The sequence below is a fragment of the Chelonia mydas genome, chromosome 1 (genome assembly GCF_015237465.2).
Source record: "Chelonia mydas isolate rCheMyd1 chromosome 1, rCheMyd1.pri.v2, whole genome shotgun sequence".
Taxonomy (NCBI): Eukaryota; Metazoa; Chordata; order Testudines; family Cheloniidae; genus Chelonia; species Chelonia mydas.
In genome coordinates this window covers 192,182,939-192,206,395 of record NC_057849.1, presented here as the reverse complement: position 1 = coordinate 192,206,395, position 23,457 = coordinate 192,182,939, and the positions used below count along the sequence as shown (strand labels likewise).

The 23,457-nt window shown below is 42.1% G+C and overlaps 2 long non-coding RNA genes across 3 annotated transcripts in view; one reads left to right on the top strand and one right to left on the bottom strand.

Annotated features, from left to right (window-relative positions):
- Positions 1–1,400: 1,400 nt before the first annotated feature.
- Positions 1,401–22,888, bottom strand: LOC122464145. The gene is made up of 3 exons (XR_006288064.1): positions 22,875–22,888; positions 17,295–17,304; positions 1,401–1,524 (listed from the first exon to the last, which is right to left on the bottom strand). It is a non-coding gene; the product is annotated as an uncharacterized LOC122464145 (long non-coding RNA).
- The window catches only part of LOC122464146, a 395,100-nt gene continuing 393,559 nt past the window's right edge, over positions 21,917–23,457 (top strand). For both annotated transcript variants that reach the window (XR_006288066.1, XR_006288065.1), the window contains exon 1: positions 21,917–22,032. This is a non-coding gene — a long non-coding RNA (uncharacterized LOC122464146). The remainder of the gene's footprint in view (positions 22,033–23,457) is intronic.

The window sequence follows — 23,457 nt, the reverse complement described above, 5'->3', positions numbered from 1 at the left end:
TCCCTGTGCCTGCTGATTAACTCGGCTTCCAGCTGCAGTGTTCAGTTCAAAATAAATAATTATAAAATGAAAGATGAAAACATGTGGGTTTCATTTCAAAGTCAGCTGGTGTTTTGACATTGCCCTCTTCCCTACAGCACTGGTGAGTTACAACAGTGTACACAGGAAGAGTCATTCCGATGTTACAAAGTGATTTTAAATAATTTACATGAATATTCATGTCACCTAGTATATGAGCTGCAGTCATGATTCCGTCAAGTATCAAGGGATGGTAATGTGGTGCTATTTTGATGACCTTCTGTCTTGTTACTCCTCCCAACAATCTCCATCAATCCCTTTGGGTCCAATCATGGTGGCATAGACTCTACTGCATCTGATTACATTAATGTTAAACAAAATGGAAGGAGATACAACTTAGTGACATGTAAAAAAATCTGGGCATCATAATGTTTTATTATGTTTCCCACATTTAAAAATCCCAAACCTATTGCAGTTATATTTCTGTGCAGCAATGTCCTTGCTATAAACCAAGGTGATATAATAACTTCAGGGGCAATATTTCAGTTTAGTTTGAGTCACTTTCATTCAGCTTGGCTTTGTGGGAACCCAAATCATTTGGCTATGTTTTGCTAACTTTAATTTGAGCAGACTGTTGTCAGATTGCGAGGGTCACCATTGTCCCCAGAGGAGCAATCCTAGAACCCATTCTTCAGTAAACTGAAGGAGAATGAAAGAACAACTTTTATCAAAGTGAAAAGTACTAGGAACAGATTGACCCCTAGCAGTGGAGTATGGGCTGTTTGTTCCTAATTACAAGGATCAGGAGAGGGGAATTAGTTATAAATGAGTATAAACACTATTCATTTATTTAGGCTACTGGATACAGATTGACTCTATAGTTCTCACTCTAACGCAACCTATGCTGTTTGGTGTCACCCTGTTGGGTGCCTCTTGGCCTTGATTAACCAGTCAGGTAAACGAATGTAACGATCTGAAAGAGGGACGAGGGTGGTAGTAGATAAAGTGGGATGCAACATGCGTTTTTCAAAATGGAAACTGGGTTGGAGTGGACTCTCTCACAGGATTTCCGGCTTGTCTGGAGTCAGGAATAGTTTCGAAAACAACAGGCCTCATGATATTTTGGCATTTTCCCTCTGGTACTGTCTGGTTTATTAGGAACTGGGGAACCTTTTGGAAAAGGAGGACTAGTACAGGAAGAATGGGGCTCCACCTAAACCAAAAGGGAGCCAGATTGCTGGCATGTAAAATTAAAAAGGTTGTAGGGGAGTTTTTAAACTAAAGGCTGGAGAAAAGCTGACTGGTGTGGAGAAGCACATAGTTCGGACAGACACATCCCTTAGGGGATACTCTATATCCTAAAGAGGAGAGGATGACTGGGCAAGAAAATGGCAGATGAAATTCAATGTTGGTAAATGCAAAGGAATGTACATTGGAAAACATCATCCCAGCTATACATGCAAAATGATGGGGTCAAAATGAGCCATTACCACACAAGAAACAGATCTTGTTTTCCGAGAACTAGCCACAATGACTCCGTGTGCTCAATGGGCAGCAGCAGTGGGAAAAAAGTGAATAGCATGTTAGAAACCATTAGGAAAGGAATAAAAAATAAGACTGAAAATATCATAATGCCACTGTATAAATCCATGGTACATCCACACCTTGAATATGCTATACAGTGCTGGTCACCCCATTTCAAAAAAGATATATTAGAATTAGAAAAGAATACAGAGAAGGGCAACAAAAATGATTAGGGGTATGGAATAGTTTCTGTGTGAGGAGAGATTAAAAAGACTGGAACCGTTCATTTTAGAAAAGGGACAACTATGGGGGTGATATGATAGAGGTCTATAAAATCATGAATGGTGTGGAGAAAGTGAATAAGGACGTGTTGTCTACTCCTTCACTTTCCACAAGAACTAGGGGTCACCCAATAAAATTAATGGGCAGCAGGTTTCAAACAAACAAAAAAAGGAAGTATTTCTTCACACGACACACAGTTAACCTGTGGAACTCATTGCCAGATGATGTAGTGAAGGCCAAGAGTATGAGTGGGTTCAAATGAGAATGAGTTAAGTTCCTGGAGGATCGGTTCATCAATTGTTATTCTCCAAGGTGATCAGGGATGCAACCCCATGCTCTGACTGCCGGAAGCTGGAACTGGATGACAGGGGATAGATCACTTGATAATTGCTCTGTTCTGTTTATTCCCTGTGAAGCAGCTGGTACTGGCAACTGTTGGAAGGCAAGATACTGTGCTAGGACCCAGTCTGGCCATTCTTATGGTCTTATCTGAGATGCGTCTTAATTTAGTCAAACCTGTTCATACACTTTAAATATCACTTTCTGTCACTGCTTTGAACTTCTACAGGCCTATCTAGGAGGAGAATAAATGAAAGGGTCACTTTCTGTTAGCAGTTAACACACACACATAGAAACCATAATGTGTCCCATTTCTAAAACCCAAATAATTGTATTTGAAGGTTCTTCACACTATTAATGCTGGTGAGGCTGGCAGGCTAGTTAGTCATGTTCTGGAAATACAAGGGACTGCATGCCTTATAAGATAACTGAGGAGTCGTCATTTTGAATTTGGCTCTGATAGAGAGGGGCATATTCCTGGGATATTCAGCATTTTATTCCATCTCTGATGGAAATCTGAAATGGATGCAAAACCTGTGAAGCTGGAGTATTTGTCAGTGGCTGGAAACGTGTTGAAGGACATGGACAATAAAAACATTGCTCCGAAACGTTGTGCTGCACAAAGAGACGCAAAGGGATATAAAATAGCTTCCCTCTCATCTGTGGCAGTTCATGCTCAAGGCAGTGAATTTCTCTTAATCAGGTCAAACCTCCTTCTTTGGTACTAGACAGATGGAATTGTGCATTTTTATGGTGGTGTAGAAAAAAACCTCTACTTCTGTGATGCTACATGTTTGGAACATGACCATAGATATAATTAATATTGCCACTATTAGACTATTGCAACAAATCTTATACAAAGTATATCACGTAAGGTGTCAATGGAAAAGTCATGATTTGCTAAATAAGATAATCCTGTTTGTCTGCATGTATCATTTTCATCTTTGTATCTAAAGTTATGAATATTGACTATATACCTGTATTTCAAATGTGCTTGCTCCTATGATGACACCCACAAGGTAATTTGCAGCCAGTTTGGCCAGCACATTGTGAATGAACTATTTGAGTTGTTGGCGCATTAAGGAACATGTAACTCTTACAGTGTATCCTCTTACATAGAAGATGCTCATCCCTGCCTAGTGAGCCTTCCTGTGGACGGATATGGCCAGGATATGGGTAATGGCTACTCCTACGAATCATCAAGCCCGGTAAGGGCATGTGACTTGCTCATGTGACCCTGGACTCCTCTTGTGCCTATAATTTTCCACAAACTAAGACTGAGGGCATCCCCTCCCCATGGGAGAAGGTATAAATACTCTGGAAGCATCTCCATTTTGTCTCTTTCCTTCTGGACTATGGACTGACACTAAAAGGAGCATTCCAACCAATGGACTGAGGACCTTCCAACCTTTTGGAAGTTACTAGAGACTTTACAAGACAGCAATCTGTAACATCACTGCTTCAAACCTGATACACGAATTCTGCAATTATTGTATGTATATGATTCCTTCAACCATTTAAGCTCTCTCTTTCTTTTCTCTTGTAAATAAACCTTTAGATATTAGATACTAAAGGATTGGCAACTGCCTGGTTATTGGGTAAGATCTGCGTTGTATATTGACCTGGCTATGTGGCTGATCTCTTGGGATTAGAAGCACCCTTTGTTTTGATACAACTGGGTTTAAATAACCACTCATCATTAAATCTAGTGTCTGGGTGGTGAGACAAGGTCTGGAATGCCTAAGGAGACTGCAGTTTGGACTTCAGTGTAGTGAGACCGACATTTGTTACTGGCTTGATATATCTTATGGAAGAACAACCACCAATCTTGGGTGAGTCTACCCTATTTCTCAGCACTTTGTCCTGAACCTGGCATCCTCAGCTATGACCCACTGAAGCTCAGTAACAGCTTCATTCCATGCACTGATGTGATTGCCCAATTCTTTCTTTTTTGATATTTGATGTACCTAATGCCAGGAGCGGTGTTGAGTTCAACTGGCCAAATTCAACCATACAGTCCTATTGAATTCAGTAGAATTACATCCATTTACACCAGCATTGATTCTGCTTCAAAGATACTTTGAGGAGCTTCATGCCTTTCACTTCTCTAGCCACATCATGGCACAGTTCTGTTCTCTATAGGCTCGTATACCATGCTAATCACCATAGTATCTGAGTGTTGGGCCATATATCAAGTTGCCATTGCCCCTGAATTTTGATTTAGGAGTCAAAGTTATGGAGAAAGACTGATGAGTGTTAAAGATTAACGGTGTTGATAGCAAATGAATGTACCCCTCACCCCACAAAAAGCTGATTCCCCAAGTCTGCAAATCCCTTAAACATGTGTGTAACCTGAAGCACATGACTAGTTCCATTAATTTCAGTGGTACTGCTCACGTGCTTAGTTAGACGTGCTTAGGTGCCTTGTTGAATAGGGACTATGATGGCGGGGATTCTGTCTACATTTATCCATATAAATATGAAGTAACATTGAAATCCAGGGGGCAGAGGTTACTCTAGATTGATGTGGGTGTAACTGAGAGCAGAATTGGCCCCCTGTTTCTAGGAATGAATACGTACTGTACTGCTGAACTTAAAGAGAAGTATTGACCAGGGGCGCTGGAACAATTTGTATAGTGGGGGTGAGGAGAGCCACTGAACCAAACTATAAACTCCGTATACAGTGGAAACCACTTCAAGCCACTAGCAGCACCCCTAGTTCCAGCACCTATGGTATTTACTTTCACCTGAGCTAAATACAATCAGTAGTACGAAGCATCAAACATTCTGTCTGGCTGATGTTTCAAAACCCAGGAAAACGTAAAGCTTGACAAGGGATCAAACACAAGCCTTGATTCTTGATACTGCTGGCTAAAAGGATTAAATAACATTTAAACCAATATCCCAGTACTTCCTGCTGTATTTATAAATGAATGCCTCTAGATCTTTTAAACTGAATTTTAAATAAACCTTTTCTTTTCACTGTAAAAGACGCCAAGCACAGTGTTCATAGCATAATGTGATTTACAGAGGTCACAGAATTCTCATTTCAGCCTATTGCACAGAATCAAATGGCAGATGGAGACGTATTCTCACCTTGATAGCTGGCTATTTTTGTATCTGTTTTTTTTTTTTTAAGGGTAAATAAAATAGCAGATTTGGTAGGTGTGCAAGCAGCAAAGTTGGCTGTACGTACACTTAATATGAGGTTTCTTTTCTTGCTGGGTGAAATTTTACAAATGTTCTGCTAATCAGAATCTTGACATTACCCTCAAGAAAATGAACCAGAGGAGGCTAACCTTTGCAGTATTCCCTCTAAGTGTAAAATGGAATATGTCAGTCTGCCCACAGATTTTTTTGTTTTTGAGATGAAGATAGTTATTTATATTGAAAAAAATATCACTACCACTTTGCATATCTGTATTCGGGCTTGCCACCTGAGGATCTCAGCATAGCACTGACATTTGAGCTAGTTTGCACAAAAGGAGGGGGCAATACGAGCCAAGAAGCCTTTTCTACTGTCGTGATCAATCATAGCTCATATGCTCCCCCAAGCTCCGGGACTGTTCTCTGTTGGTCACTAGCCATCTCAAAGGGAATGGAGAGGGAAGAAGAGGAGGTAGGGCCCAGGTCCTAGCCCCACCTCTTCACCTGTACACACAGAGGGACACACTGCATCTCATGGCCTCCCTGAAAGCCAAAAGTAGAACTGTGTTTAAAAAAAAAAGAATGATGTAAGTGTGTGGAGGCTAGGCCGATCCATGGCCATTAGCCAAGTTGGTCAGGGATACAACCCCATTCTGTGTGTCCCCCTAAACCTCTGTCAGAAGCTGGGACTGGACGATGGGATGGATCACTTGATATTTGCTGTGTCCTGTTGCTTCCCTCTGAAGCATCTGACACTAGCCACTGTTGTATGACCGGATACTGGGCTAGATGGAGCATTGGTCTGACGCAGTGTGGCCATTCTTACTTTAATAGCAGAGGACATGCTCCTGCCAAAGGCTTGGGAAATTCAGGAGTGATTATGCCTCCCAATGCTCAGATGGGGCAATTCTGCGCAGCCACTTACTTGTGGCTGTGCCTCTCGGGCACATCTGAGCCCTGACTGATTGAGATTCACAACTCCCTTGTGATGCAGGTATTAATATACCCATTTTATAGAAAGGCAGGCTAACACCAAGTTCAGTCTTAGAATAGACAGTTTCTTGACTAAACATTCTACTGTCTTCAATGGGAGCTGTTCTTCTCAATTTGAAACCTGAATTTAAACCAGTGAGTCAAGAACAGATTTGGGATAGAACCCAATGGTCCTGGCTCCGAGTCCCTTGCTTTCATGTTCCATTCTTGCAAGTGGTGATATGTTACACCAAGCCCATGAGCATAGAATAGGATGTTACATTTTGTATGTGCACATCTGCAAGCTCAGAAAATCCACATCCTGGATTTAAACAGTCCTGTTGCAACTCCTGTTCTGAAGATATGGGGCAACTGTGAAAGTAGGTTAAATTTAAAATCTAAGAACCCTGACACTGTAGCTTTAAAGAAACATTAAAAATGCCCTTGAGCAATCTGGACTGTATTGTTGGGGAGCAGATCTGTATGTAAGGAAAATACAGGTTATGGACACTAGCTTAGGCTGTAGTAGGAATGGATAGAGCACTGGATTCTGGTCAGGGGCCAAAATCTGGCTCAGCTTCAGGAAAGTCTGTTGAAATATTTGAAGTCAATTTCCGCTACGTGAACTTCTAGTCAGAGAGGGTTCAAATGTCTGATCAATGAAGATTCAAAATAAAAGAGGGGTTGTCCTTCTGTGTCATGGGGTGGATGTTCTCAGAGCCATGGTGGAGAGGAAATGACTCGCAAGTACTGCTGGTTGAAATTCTTTTCACAAAAATTAAAAAATATATAAATATTTCCCATTTTAAGTGCTCAAAACAGTAATTTTTCATTTTACAAATTTCTTTATGGCTTCTAAAAACTGTCCAAACCTCAAAGAGACCCTTGAGTGAGTAAAAACTGGAGTGAGTGCATCCAATCAAGGAGTGAGGAAAATGCACCATGTCAAAACCTGTACCCAGTCAAAAGCTACACAGTGGTAAACAGAAAAAAACAAAATAATAATAAAAAAAATCCCTGACATTTTGATGCAAAAAATTATGCAGAGAATTTTAAGAACTCTTTCAGCAAAAAATGTCATACAACTGAAAAATTTTGTTGGAGCTGAAAAGTTTTCATGATTTTTTAATACATGCTATTTTTCAGTGACAATTTTTAAGTAACTCTACTCTTAAGTTATTGGTAAAGTGTGTGTGTGTGTCTAGTTTAAATCTTTTTTTAAAAGTTTCAAGTTACTGGCTGCTGCCTTCACAGAATGATTTTTGGATTCGCAATCCCCATAGGTAGCTTTTGAAATCTCAGCCTTTGGTTTCCTGAAAGTATATGTTGTGCAGAGTTTGCCTGTGACCCTCCAAGGGCAAGGGATGGCTGAAAATGAGCCACTCAAGGAAAGATGTCTCAAGAGGACACTATTTGGACGTAGAAAGGGAAGAAAGGAGAGTGGCAGGGTAAAACATATCACTGCTACCTGTTAGTAATGTTACATGTTACTAGAGCTAGGCAAAAATTTTCTGTTGAAACTATTTTTTTCCAAATCATAAAATGCCTCTTTGCTTTTTGACAAACAATTCTGAAACAAACTTTTTTTGCGGGGGAAGGTGGGGGGGTGGTTTGAATTGTTTTGCTTTTAGGGAAACATCCCCAAACTTACTTATTTCCTATCTCCCACTTTTTCCAGTGAAGGCAGTGGAAGTTTTTCCAAGAAACAAACTGAAATTTAGTTGAAGATTTTTTTTTTTGGTCAAAAGAATGAAAAATGACATGGAAAAACTTCGACTGGAAATGGAAATGTTTCCTTTCCATTCACATGTTTATGAAACATATTTACTTTTTTAAAAAAATATCATTCTGCATGTTAACTAAGGTGACAAGGCATGGACAACACATAAGACACCTGGCTTCTATTTCTGGTCCTTCCATTGACTGATTGTGTGGCCGTCATTGCTCTGTGCCTCAGTTTCCCTATCTATACAATAAGGATAATAAAACTCAATCAACTTTGTAAAGCACTTGGAGTCCTACACACAAGTAGTTCTATGTAAGGTCTGGTAATTACTGTTAATAAAAATTGGGGATGGGGCCTAAGTTGTGTCCCAGAGCTCAGATATTAGAAACCTAACACCTTGGCCTGCACTGGGCTCCTTTGCATCCATTTCTAATGAAAGCAACACCAACAACAAAAGTAGTTAACCTGATGTTCAGTCTAAAATGACTTGAAATCAGCATTTGTTTAAAGGATAGAACTATCTCTGCTAGACATGGAACATGCGGAGAGTCTCCCGGGGTGAGAGAGATTTTTAAATAATAAATTCTGCCTGGTATCAGTTCTAATTAGCAAATTGGATATTCTCCTCCTGTCACATGTGTGCTTCTGTTCTTTGCAGGCTTACTTTTCTCTAAAGTGGCATGCCTGAGGCAACCACACACCTGCAGTGAGAAGGGCATGGGGAGGCGGGGGTTGTTTGTTTATTTTCTTTAAGCAGCTAAAGGCATCTGGGACTGGATGCCGTAGTGATAGACAGGAAAGAAAACTCTGATGTCTTTGCTAAGACAGAGACGGCTCTAGCTTCAAGGGCATTTCTGAAAATGTAGCCTTTTAAGAAAGGAACTGGTGGCACTGGGACTTAGCACTTTTGGGCAACAGGGATAAGAATGCGATCTAGAAAAAGCAGCTGGAGGCAAGCCACATGATGTAAAGTTTAAAGTTTGATTCCCCCTTCTCCCACCCCCACCCCGTCAGGAAAGAGTGACTATGAAAATGACTTCTGTGTTTATTCATTCTCTGTGGCTTACAGCTCATTATGGTTTTTCTTGCCACCAGCCCTGCAGACTCAGCCTGGTTCCTGAAAAAGGAAGGTGTGGCCTCGCTGCCTTTTAAGTCACCAAGACAAATGATTCTCTGGTTACCATGTACCACACTTTTGCTGATTCTAGAGGCAGAATAGAATCCATCTTTTTCTCCCATAACTGTAATGGCTCTGCTGGGATAGTAAAACCTTGGTTTTGTTGGTGAAGTATGCCAAAGTGACTTGCAGATACATAAGGAACAGCTTTGTTGAATGAGACTGCGCCATCTTTGCATTCAGCAGTTTCTTTCCTGATTGCAATGCTTTATATTCTCTCTCCCACAACCAAAGGTGAAGCTGATTGGAAACTTGCACCACAGCCTGCCCTCTAATGATAAGTCAGTGACAAAGATCTTGATTATAATGATTTATAGCAGAGGGGAGGGCAACAGAATACATCACAAAAACCTGAAATAGATTCAGCTCTCAGCTGTTCCTGTGCTCATTCAAGTGGCCGAACATAAAACTCTGGCTACAACCAAGAATTCCTCATCTAACCTCAGATAAAATTAAATTTTTATCATGAAAGCCTCTGCAGCTTTTATTGAAAGATACCTAAAATATAATGTAGGGATCAATCTTGAATGGACAGGGATGGGATAGATGACCTAACAGGGACTTGCCATTTCTAACTTATGTGATTGCATTATAGTCCTCTCTTATTGAACTACATTAGAATATCTATAAAATTAGCATCGCCCCAGAAATCTGTAATGGACAGTAAGCACTAAGGAGCCAGGTTTGGCAGCAGAGATGGCAAAGAACTGTTATTAATTGCACCAGGTCACAGCTTACACAAAGTCAGCTCAGGCATTTGGGAACATCAAGTTCACAATGATTATTTCACAGGCATTAGAATAATTTCATTCATAGACATATGGGGCCTATCTCTATAATATCTGGCTGCTGAATCTGAATCTGCCTTTTTCCTAATAGTGTCATTTATCATATGCTGCCGAATTTCAGCTCAATTAGAAAGTCAACAAGAAAAACACATGAAATCTTGAAATCTCAAAACTAAACACCAAACTAAAAGTAATTGTGTTTTAGTCACTGGAATGGGTTCTTTCTCTCATCACCACAGAGAAAAGCTGGGTGGGAAAATCTTTGTCCCATACCATAAGAATTTGAGATTTAAACATTTTTTCCCATCCTAAATTATAACAAAATGTCGAAATATCAACAGTATCAGAATGGATAAATCAAAACATTTTGTTTCAATAATTTTCAAATGTTTAGTTTCCATTTTGACCTTTTTAATTTTTGCATGGTTTTTACTATAAATGAATTAAAATCCCAAAAGAAAAAAGTCATTTTGACCCAAAACCCAGAAAATTTTAATTAAGAAAAAGTTGAAACAATTCCAAAACTTTTCAAATTTTTGTTGAAATGGGAAATTTGACAAAACGGACTTTTCCACAAACGTTTTCAGTTGAATGAATCTGCATTTCCCAACAAAACAAAACAAATTTTAGTCAAATTCCTGAGCAAGTATATTAGTTGACACTGTCTGTTACAACTAGTCTGTTGTAAGTGACACTTGGGGATGGACAGTGGTCTCTCCAGCCCTAGAACAGGGGTTGCGCAGTGGTGGATTACAGTCATCTTGGTTCCCTCCCCAACCTCTGCCCAAAGCACAGGAACAGAATACCTGTGACTCAGGCCTTCTAAGTACTGCACTAACTTTCTCTCACTATGCGCACACTTTTAATGGTAGAAATATAGAATCTTCCACCTATAACCCCTTGCCTCATCCATATTCACATCTCTCTAAAAGTGGGTATGTTGCATATTAACCTCCATAATTATCCACATACAAACCTACAGGAACAGTCTACGCAACTTAGGCAAGTTTGTGTAAGACCCTGCAGGGCTAGAAGCTGGGACTATGGGGTTCTGCGTTACCAACACTTCCACAAAGCCATCAGAAGCTTAAGTCAGGTTTCTGCTGAAGGATGAGGTGAAGCTAGCAACTGCAGGACATGCTACTCAGGAGGGCCTGAGCGGTAGCTCCCCCCGGCAGTCCGCTGATTGGCTTGTGCTGGTACATAAACCAGGAAGCTGGCATGGGGAGGTATCTTAGCAATTATGCAGACTGCCTGCTTCTGCTTCAGACCTTGGCTGGCTATGGATCCTAGACCCTGACTTCTGACCCTGCTTCCTTCCCAGCTATGTTAGTTGCCTGGTGCCTGGCCTTGACTTCCTGGTATCCTGACGTGGCTTGACCCTGATCTTGCTACGTGTCTCTTGACTGCAACCTCATAATTGACTGGTGCACATATCCCAGGCCTGACAGTGTGTTTGTATATGTGTGCTTCACTCCACCCCATCCTTCAATATTTTCAATGGTTTCCTGTTCATCCCTGAATCCAAATCAAGGCTGTACTCCTAGGATTTCTAGACTCTTTATGGATTCTCTTCACCTTACCTCTTTGACCTCACTCTCCTGTTCCATCACCTACTCACTTCAGTCCTCAAGTTGTTGCGTTCTTCATGCTTACTCTCTAGGACTCTTTACTATTGGAGGTAATATAGCTGTGGTAACTAATTTAAGGAATCTACATCCAATGTGTTAGCTTTGTGCCTTCTTCATGCCAACTATTTAAATATTTAACCCTCCCCCCTCCCCCCCCCAAAAAAGTGATCTTTATGTGGATGAATTGTTTTTTCCTGCTCCATGAAATGTGTTGCAACAGATCAATTCCATTGTAGTGTATTTTGTGCTAGTCTAGATTCAACATAGGGAACCTAGAAGTGAAAAGCTCTGTATCCTATTATCTGTCCCCTCAGGCACCTGCAAGCCACAGTATATTTTTTTCCATTGCTTGCTTACAGACCTTTCTGTCTGACATCAGTGCTGAAAATCTGAACTCTAGAAATAGAATTATTTTATTTAAAACTTGTCTTAAAAGTCATTTATGTCTAAGCAAGACTTTTAGAAGTTCCTATGTACTGTAGATTTAGTTAAAATGATAGTTACTTGTATTCTATATTTTAATACAAAATTTAAGAAAAAAAATTGGAAGAAGAGAACTTTCCTGACTCCTGTATTTTCCCCAAAGCAAGAAACTATCTATGACAGTGAAAATATAAAATTAATCTTTCTTACATTTTGTAATTTCACAAGCAGCAGAATATTAATGGAAGCTTGGGAGATCCTATGTTTGAAGGGAGGGGGAATAATAAATTCAGTCACTTTTCTTCTTTCTCACGGAATGTCAGTGCAACGCCGCGTTATGATTCAGCACACACCATCCACACCAAGAAGCTCATATTCTGGGGTTCAAAGCTTTTCATCAAAGACCCACATAGTGCATCATAACCCTTTGAAAATGTACAGTTGGTGGCCTGGTGGTGTTCCAAATGCTGGCAGATGTACTCACACAAATATGAGATGCTAACTCTTTTCTTTTCTCTATTTTCACCCAGGCACAAGTCAACAGCATTCCAGCTTACACACCTTCTGTTAACGAAGGGAAAGGAGTGATGAAACACTGCCAGAAGTGAGTCTGAAAAGGAAAGTGAGTTTTAATGGGATTAATCAGCATGGGCTCTTCTGGCTCATTTTTGTCCGCCTAATCCTCTTGAGCTGCATGTTTTGGATGGTTAAAGGTGACTATCCCAATCCCGCCTGCTCACAGAAAGAGGGACTCAAAGTGAATCCAAAGGGACTGTACTGATTTGAGAATGTAAAAATGCAGGGGGAAATGAAGGGAAAAGGACAAACTGTTGATGTCACAACTGAAATTAAAGGTGAAGCGCTAATAAAAATGCCCTCCTCTTCTGTCTAAAGGAAGTTTGCACAAGAGGAAATTTCTGAGAAAACTGTGATTATTAAAAATACAGTGGGTCTGTGTTAACAGTGTTGGCTTTTAATTTCATTATCACAAGAGGAGGGTCTAGTTGGCAAAAGATAACACCTCAGAAGCAGTAGTAGGGTTTCTTTGCCCCTGGCAGATGTGGGGAGAAGGATGAAAGTCTCTGAAAGGCCACATATACATTCCTAATAGGAAATGGATATCTGAAGACCAGCTCCTCTTCCCTCCCCAATGCAATCAGCTGTGGCAAGATTGGGAGCCAAGGATTCCTTTTTACCCATCTCTCCGTGAAACATTGGGGAACATTTTCAGAAGTGCTCAAGTCTCATTTTCAAAAGCACTGAAGTAATTTAGGTGCTTTTGAAAATTTTACCTATTGGCAACTTCTCCCCCCCCCGCCCCTTCTCTTCAGCAAGAGCGAGGGGGAGGAGGTCATGGTGCCCATTGACGACAGCACTTCTCTCCCTGAAAGCGAATGCCATGAGACCTCCTTATGACACTGAATTTCAGTATAAGTTGAGTGAAGCTTCACTACAAGGAATATTGAAAGTCTGTTGAAATACACTTAAGCTACTCAGGACTTTCACTGTACTCCAAGGACTTGTCTGCAAACACATGTTGTACCATTTAAACTGTACTGATGCAGTGAAAATGGTACAACTGACCTAGTGTGGCTGCAGTTATATCAGTATAGAAGGGCTTATACTGATATATATTATTGCTGTCAGGGAAGGGGAATACGCTATAGTCATATAAAGCACCATTATGCCAATGGAGACATATTAACACTAGTGGTTGTACAGATTTAAAATATTTTGGTGGGAAAATGATACCCCCTAACTGAAAGAGTTAAATTGGTACAAAAACTGTATGTAGACCAAGGGTTTCACTGTGACCTGACCTATGCTATAAGGCCGTGATCCTGCACCATTACACGTCAATGGAAGCTTTGCCATTGACTTCAGTAATCATGGGATCAAACCCTAGAATTGCTATTTATTCCTTAGCAGCTGTGCGCCCCCGCCCCCACCCACTTACGACTCCCTCTAGTTTGGACCTGGCACAAGTACTGTTTGCACTGTGGCATCTGATCCAGCTCAGAACAGGGTTAGGTGACACAGTGGTGTAAAATTGCCTGGACCTAGTCAACACGAGAGCTTGCACTGCAGGCAACATCATTGCTCAATATGGCCACAAAATTTCCTAGTGGAGAAATATCTTGTAGATGGATTCCACTCTCTTTGGAAACAAGAAACTAACATTTCAGTTCTCTGACACAATATACTCCAGGAAAACCCTAAGTAATAGACATAGAACAATATCATTAATAATAAAGTAATACTGTATGGAAATGTGCTGCCAGTTTTCACCTGCATGTAATAAAACATGTCAGGTTAGTTCAACCAGTTACCTGGTAGCTGACCTGGTCAAAACATAGAGAACAACTTTTGCAGAGACTTTTTTATTTTTTTAAGGTAATTTCAAAGTTTCCAAAAACGTTGACAACCCTATAGACAGAGTTTAAATAAAATCAGAATTTTTTTGGTCAAAATTTCTGGAATTAAAAGTTTTGAGTAGTTCTAGCGGAGGTGGCAGCATCATGTACTTAGGAGAATCTCTCTCCAGGGGGCCACAGAGTTTGGATAGTGATGAAGTGGTGACAAGCTACAGCTCTGAAAAGAAACTTTGACCTTCATTGTTTCCACTTATTAAATCCCAGCCAACTGATGCATGTAATTGCATGAACAGGATGTCTAACTTTAGCTACAGTGATCCTAAATCCAAAGCACATTGGAGTCCCTAGACTCCCACTGATCTCAGTGAGCTTTGGAGGAGACACTAAAATCCATATTTAAACACCAAAGCATATATTTAGCTGGATAAATCTGGATTTTAGTGGCTAACTTTTGGCTCCCAAATTTTCAGAATTGTAGCCTATGCATTTGGTACCCAAATTTGTCGCACAAGATCTAGTAGCAGGAAACAAGATCTAGTAACAGGTTGGGAAATGATGTTTTGGCATAAGACTTTGAAAGGAAAAGGTTAAAAGGGCTGTAGAAAACCATATTTTTGTAGTTGTGATTTACAACAGTAATCTGTCTTATCTGTATCACTATGATGAAAGAGAAAAATGAGAAAAGCAGCAGGAATAGATCATTGTAATAACAACAACAATGTTCTCTATCATTTTGGACTTGTCATTCTAAAAATGATTAGATCCTTGCCGTGCTTCCAAAATGAATTAGTAACAATCATACGTAGCCTGGATTTTTCTGTGTAGTACAGAGTTTGCCAGACCCATGGTTGTTTTTTTTAGGGGCCAGCTATAAGCTTAGTATTTGATCTACAATCCATTGGAGACTCTGTCTATTGGCTTCAACAAGCTTTGGCTCTGGCTCTGGCTCTTAGTTCACATGTGATTTCCATATCGTAATATTGACTGGGACATGCTCCTTTTTTCCACTTGTGCGGATTGGGGACAAGAAGAGTTTAATAGGAGTAAAAGCTTCTCCTTTTCTTTCTTGTTTTCTAATCCCTCATCAGTTTGTGCCTTCACACTACTTGGGAGAATGCTAATGACTGAAATGGATGAAAACCTGTTTAAAAATTGATAGTCCAGCTCTCAAATTTGCTGAACCTCGCTGAAACCAGTGTGGGTGTTTATCTTTTAATATCTGGCCTCTACCAACATTGGCTCTTCTCTATTGGTCTGAGATCCATATGCTCTTGTGAGCAAGTGCCTATCCCAGTGTATTTTAAAACATGGTCCACGTGCTAAATAAAGTCCATAATCAAGCCCCCTTCCTGGTCTTTGGCTTTATTAGCACATTTTGAATTAGCAATTTAACAATATTCAGCTCAAACCTGTTCCCAGGCTTGGCTACTCTTAAGATTTTTCCCTGAGGTCTGCTCAGTCCACAGCCTACATCCTCTCTTCCCACCCCCCTTATTTCTGGATAGAGAGTAACAGGCCACCTGCCTCAATGAGTTAGCAAAACTGAGTTGATCATTTTCCAGAAGGACCAACACCTGCAAACAGGGTGAATTGTTTTAGGTAAGTACAGCCAGGTTCAGTTCAACAGGCAATTTCCATGTTTTAAAACCTGTGTTAATATCATCATTTGGAGTTATATAGCAGGAAGCCAACAATGCCATTCTGTCAGAGTTAGGTGCCTTTAGCTGGTAGAAAGAAAAGGAGTACTTGTGGCACCTTAGAGACTAACCAATTTATTTGAGCATAAGCTTTCGTGAGCTACAGCTGCATCCGATGAAGTGAGCTGCAGTTCACGAAAGCTTATGCTCAAATAAATTTGTTAGTCTCTAAGGTGCCACAAGTACTCCTGTTCTTTTTGCGAATACAGACTAACACGGCTGCTACTCTGAAACCTGTCATTTAGCTGGTAGAATTCTCATTCTGCCTTCCTAGAGTTTTAAGGCCTGATTTTCAGAGCTCTTGAGCATCCATAATTTCCACTAAAGCCAATGGGGGCTCAACGCTTCTGAAAATCAGGCTGTTAATATCTGGTCACTAGAGGTCATGAAGTTTGTTTTTTAATCAAACTTTTCTCTCACAGCTCTCTGCTTCTCTGAGGTGTGTAACCTGGAGGCACAGATGCACTTCTCAATCTGGAGCATCTTCCAGATTGACTATGGAGGGAAACGAAGCTCGCTTTGGCTGCAAAATGCCATCACCTCTACCTGGCAGTCCTGAATACCAGGGATTTACATAGGAAAAAAACCCACCCCTGCTAGAGTTGGCTATACTTTCCTGTGAAATAAAATGTATTCCTATGGACTGATCAATACTGATAATTGTGCAAATATACTCCCCTGAGACAGAGGCAGATTAAGTTCATAGGCCTTTCCAATCGAGTTTGATACACAAAGGCTCATGAAATGCTTTCCCCGAATTGCTCCTACCAGTGTTCCATTAAGAACACTATGAAGGTTCTGAACTGTTTATTTAGTCACTTTTCCACTCCGTCATGTTACCCTGGGAACTTGGCTAGATATACAAGCTCTGCATCAGGAGAAGGAGGATAATTGGCCTGCTTCCTGCAGCACTGTATTTATAAGAATACCTTTCAATGATCTATGTTTGTATTGTCTGGGAGTATGATTTCCATTCTGCCCTTGAAACACACATCCAGCAATGCTGCCAATCCGTATTATTCCCTGTCAAACATTTCACTGACTCAGAAGTCTGTGCACGGCTTAAAAAGCTACCTCCTCTGCCAGGGTTATTGCAGCACTGTCGTCTTCAGCAGCAAATTCGGTTAACCTTTTGGGAAGGAAGGGCTGCAGTTCAGACCCCTACCTGTCTGTTTCTATAGAACATGATTTTCACCTTTTAGTCACTATTCTGAAAGGGCCCGATTTACATCTCATTGCTGTGTTGTCACTGGTGGGTATTCAGTGGTCAACAAATTGAGTTGTCTTGGTGTGGGAGGTGTTGGGGGACAGACAGTCCATCCCCACAGACCATGTTCAGATTCCTTTTGTATATGCCTAGCTTCTCAGCCAGTCGTCCTCTGCTTTTCCTTCATGGCCCTTTTTCATGTAAATTGTTCTTTACTCTCTAAGTGATAGTTCAACAACAAAGCTCTGGGCATCTCTGCTCAAAACTGATATGTATATCACTGAATGAAAATATATATATCTCACACATACATACTGTATTTTAATGTAAACAACAGCTGCCACTTTCCTTATAGCCGAGGATTTCTTTCTTCTTCTAACTGGTGGAACCTTTGGAGATGTGACAATATTTAACAGCACATTTCCATGTCTATAGCTTGAGAGCAATCCAAGATTTTGGTAGCTTTTGCATATGGATTGTCCTCAGTAGCACTAGTTGTCCTCCTTCCCCAAATATACTCTTGAAAGGTTACTCCTTCCTCTCTCCGCCCCACCTCTTTTTCTTTACTGCATTTCAAAACATACGAGCAGATCCCTCAAGCCCTCTAAAGGTTGAGCATTTACTTTTGCATCTACCCTCTGGCTCTGAGTGTTTGAGTCTGGAGTGGAAATAAATTTAGGTAAAATGTAGGTAAAAATACCATACTGTTCAGTGTTTTTACACTCGTGTGTGTGCACACTGCCTGCATGTTCCCCGGTTTGTTTTTATTTTATACAGTTTTGTATAGGCCCAGATCCATGGCTGTGTCTCACAAAAACAGACTGTAGCTTGGGGAAGGGCTTTGCAAATAGACTAGAGCCAGTGAGCAATTGGTCTATCTCCAGACATAGCTTGGAGCAGCCACCGTCTGCCTCTGACCCTAGGGGGGAGTTTTGGTAGCCAGGAATTGTTACAGAGAAGCCCTGGTCACATCCCTTTTCCCCATTATACCTCTTATGTTGGTGACTGAGGTGGCGTGCACTTTAGAAATTGCTACAGCAGTTCTACATGGCTAGAGAATCCCCTTATGCACAGGGAAACTTGAATGGGGTAAATTCATAGGGTTTGTCTGCTTTTAGTGCAAACACACCACTGAATTGCAGCCACGTTTTAATGTTCACTCTGAATTTTGTGCAGTAGTCCCAGAAGAATAGAGAATCTCAAGTAGCAGAATTTGAAATAACAACCAGAGCATAGCAGTGGTACTGGCAAAATTACTGTGTGGTACTCTTACAATTCAGTAATGGGAATTTTGAGCAGCGGTGAGAAGTGTGACAATGTGGAATTCTCACAGAAATTGCCAGCTTTTAACATCCCAGGCCTAGATTTCCAAAAGTGATTAGTGACTTCAGTTTTTCGGTGCCAAATTTAAGACCCCTTTAAAGGGGCCTGGTTTTCAGAAGCAGAACTTTGGCACTTTGTAAACATCATGCATCTTCAAGTTATCTCAAGTTGGGCTCCCAAAAATTGAGGCACTGAACATCACTAGTGGCTTCTGAAAAGTTAAGTCCAGAAAGGGTTAACGTGACTCAGACAGGCTAAAAAACCTGACATGTCACATCTGAGGGAGAGTTAGTCTTGATATCTTTGATTGGGGACACAGCCCAGCTAAGCAGGAACAGGCAGGGCTGAGATAAGGCCAAACAGTGAAGGCAGAAGAAGATTGAAGTGTGGAAGCCAAGGAGGAAAGGAGAAGCCCTGGAATTGCAGCCTAGAGAGGTGGTAGAGAAGGAAGTTTGATAGAGGTAGAGAAGGAAAAGGCTCAGGGAAATATCAGTGAGGTTTGGGATGGTACAGGTCTTGGCTTCTGGTTTGAAGGTTCCTGAGCTGGAACCCAGAGTAGTGGCTGGGCCCAGGTTCTCCTACAAGGCACTGGGGAAGTGGCACAGTCAGTATGGGTAATGAATTGGAAGAGTGCCTCAGGCAGGTCATAGGCAAAGACTCTGATATCCTATGTGTTTTCCCCCTTTTGTGATATGTTTAGAATTAAACACCCAAGGGTAGCCCATGTCAGCTGACTTAGGCTTGTGGGTCTCAAGCTATGGGACTGTTTAACTGTGGTATAGACGTTTGGGCCTGGCCTGAAGCCTGGATGCTGGGACTCTCCTGCATCTCAGTGTAGATGTACCCATAGCGATCGAGCTGGAGGGGCCAAGCATTGAAGAGCCAGCACCCTGACTCACAAAGAGAAAGACTGTAACTCCTGGAGTGTGAGAGGAGCTGCAGCATGAGCAAGAGAAAGAAGGGAGTGTCAGACCAGGCAGAGTTCTTCCCCAGCTGCAGCCATAACGGGGGGCTCCAGCGGCAGGCCCTTCTTTTTTTTTTTTTTTTTTAAGAAATCATGTATCTTATTCAGATGCACTTTATACAACACCTAAAATAGTTTTACTCGAGAGAGAAGACATTTACAGCGAGAGGGAGTAGGATTTTTCCCTCCACACGCTTAAATCAGTACTAAATGAACAAACTCTCTCTCTTTTGCAAGACAAAAGGAAATTGGGATGTATATCATATTTGTTCTTGCTACTTGGTCATAAAGAAGTATTCTCCTTGTATGTGCCATACTTATAGCCACTTTGTCAATCCCTGCAATAAAGACTCAGGCAACATCTGCCACATTTACTTAGCTAGTAAAAACACTCATTTAAAAAGGTGATGGGGAGGGAAGAAATGGAAACAATGATATATGATTTTTTTTTCCTGTTTTGTTTTTCCATTTGGTACAGGAGGTTGCTTGAGTTGCACAGATATCCTGTTTCTTAACACTAACTTGCTGTGTTGTACCTTAAAGCCATCCCAATGAATCTGGACTTAGGGCCATGCCCTTCTCATCAGCAGTCAAAGCAATAGCACAATTGGCTGAACTTGCCTTAACGCCTGTTTGGAGCAAGAGAACCTGGCATGTGGGCTGGCTGTTCAGGATTCCAGAGCTACAGGTTAGAGAATAGCTTGCACAAACAGGTGTGTTTTGTAATACTTTCTAAGGATATGTCCACACTGCAATAAAAACCCTGCAGCACCTAGTCTCAGAGCCTGGGTGAATTGACGTAGCCTTGCAGGGCTCAGGCTGGGGGGCAAAAATTGCTGTGTAGAGTTCAGACTCAGGCTCCAGCCTGGGCCAGCTGCAACCATATCACAGGTCTTTTATTGCAGTGTAGACATACCCTAGGGCTCAGTGACAGTCTGACCCTTATGTGGCTATGAATGGTAGTAATCGGTGGGAGCGGAAGGGTTAATTCACTCCTCCCTGTGTAATTATGCGGCGCTTACTAGACAGGAAGCCCAGGCCCAGGGTGAAAGCAGGCTCCACACAGCAGCTACACCCCACCATGAGCAAGTAGGTTGGGGTATTAGCAGAGGCGTGCTTCAGCTTCACACCACATCCTGGCTGGCAAAGCAGACAGTGAGTGGAGAAGTCAGCTATGTTCTGTATAGCACAGAAGGAAACCACTTTCCTCCTGGAGGGAAGGAATTGTGCATCGGAGTTACTATGCATTCCAGGGCTCTGCCAGCAGATCGAGGGACGTGATCGTTCCCCTCTATTCGACATTGGTGAGGCCTCATCTGGAGTACTGTGTCCAGTTTTGGGCTCCACACTAGAAGAAGGATGTAAAAAAAATTGGAAAACGGCCAGCGGAGGGCAACAAAAATGATTAGGGGACTGGAACACATGAGTTATGAGGAGAGGCTGGGGGAACTGGGGATTGTTGAGTCTGCGGAAGAGAAGAATAAGGGGGGATTTGATAGCTGCTTTCAACTACCTGAAAGGGGGTTCCAAAGAGGATGGATCTAGACTGTTCTCAGTGGTAGCAGATGACAGAATGAGGAGTAATGGTCTCAAGTTGCAGTGGGGGAGGTTTAGGTTGGATATTAGGAAAAACTTTTTCACTAGGAGGGTGGTGCAGCACTGGAATGCGTTACCTAGGGAGGTGGTGGAATTTCCTTCCTTTGAATTTTTAAGATCAGGCTTGACAAAGCCCTGGCTGGAATGATTTAGTTGGGGATTGGTCCTGCTTTGAGCAAGGGGTTGGATGAGATGACCTCCTGAGGTCCCTTCCAACGCTGATATTCTATGACTGAGGTGGCACTGCTATGCATTGCCCCAAAAGCATGGTTTAGAGCCAAGACTCAGCCTAGCCCTGGCCGGGTTTAAACATATTGATAGCGGAAGCAAATTTCAATAGTGGGGGCCCTCTTCTTGGCATGCCTTACCCCTGGTAAACCCAAACCAAGAGATACAAGCAAAACTCTATATTAGCGCTAGGATTTAGTTCATGTCCAATTCCAGTGCAATTCAAATCAATGAGGTAAATCCATTGATTTTAAGTGTAGCTACTTCAGATTTGTACTGATGTAAGGCCTGGTGTGATGGGCTGGACTAGGGGCTGGAAGCCTTGATGCTCTGCCACACCCCACCGCAGAAAAGGGCAGTAAAGAGTTCCTCCAAGCTGCCTAGAGTGGCTGTGTGGGAAGCAGCCAATCAGAGAGGCTGCAGGGAGCAGCCAATTGGGGTCCAGCAGGCTAATATAAGAAGAGCTGTGGGATAGCGTGAAATCAGTTTTCTGCTGGAGTTGGAGGAGGGTGGGTGGTGTGCTTGGCTGGCTGAGAGAGCGATGGGACCCTGTATAGAGCAGTGGTGGCAGGGGCTAGGAGGAATGCTGGTACTCAACTGGGACAAGGCACCGAGGTAAGGACAAAGAATGAGCTGGGGCTGTGCAGAAGTGGCCCAGGGAATCATAGCAGCACCACAGTTTATTCAAAGGGATGTGGTGGATGGCTGCTACCTATAGGGCTCCTCAGCTCAGGTCTGGAGTAGAGGATGGGCCTGGGTCCCCACCTTACCAGCCACTGGGAACGTGGCCTGGACTTTGATGTATCCTAGAAGGGGAACTGAACTCTTTTAGTGGCCCACCTGAAGAGCTAGAGCCAGAAAGGCCCAGACATGTTAGAGCCTTCAGGGAGGGAGCCCTGGGGAACATGGCCCCACACTAGGGCTGGGACTGCTTGAAGAGGAGGGGCAAATTGAGGGAGCCCAGAAGGGGTTGAGACAGTTCGAACCAGTATACTGTGATAGGCCCTGCTGGGATGATTGAGGAATGAGCTCAGAGATAGGGCTGCAGATCAAGGGATCTTACAGATGAGGCTGAGAGAGGCCCCCTGTTGGATGTATATTCCAGAAGGGAGTTGTGTTTTGTCTTACATACAGACTGTGACATGGCTGGAGGGCTGAGTTACTAAAGACCCAACACAACCAGCGAGAGTGTGTAGACACCGCACACTGAGATGGAGTGGGGGTGCTTGCGAGAGGTCAGTACACCCCATTACACCTGGTCTAAACTTAAACTTTTGTGTGTATAGTTGTGTCAATTAAGAGTATGATTTTTTTTTTCTCCTCCCTTACCCCTTGACCGACATAGCTCTGCCAGCAAAATCCCTCGTGTAGATACAGTTGTCATGCTGTCTGGAGTGGCTCATGACTAAGTGCCTATTTCAGGGCAGGCTGTCAAAAACAGAGCAGACACCCCAAACTGGTGGTGTGTTCTATAAGAACCCTTCAATCACGAGAACCATCTTACCCTGGAGTCACTGACTGTCCCCTTGCCACTGGACGTACACCAAAAATCACAGCACATTCAGGCTCCTTCCAGTCCCAAGAGACCAGTCACTTACCCCAGGTCAACTGGTACCTTAAAGACCACAACTGTAGCCAGTCCTGTAATAAGCTATCTAAAGGTTTTTTAACTAGGAAAAAGAAATGAGTTATTTACAGGTTAAAGCAAGCAAACATATAAACACAAATGACTTACCATCTGGATCCTAAGTGTGACAGAGTTGTAATGATCTCTCAACTCAAAGCATCTTTCAGGGTGAACCCAGGAGGCAGCCCCTGGGGATCTCTGGCTTCAGTTTGGTAACTCTGGCCCTGTGAGAGTTCGAACAGCAAAAAGATGGAAGATTTTCCTGTGACTTTGTTTTATTTTCTTCATTCAACTTCCAAGTCCACAAGACAAGCTTCCTTGCATGTAGCATTTCCAAGGTGGGATGGGGCGATTAACTGATCCTTTGTATTGTGGCATTCCTTGATGGCCTATCTGATTTTATAGCCCTTCTG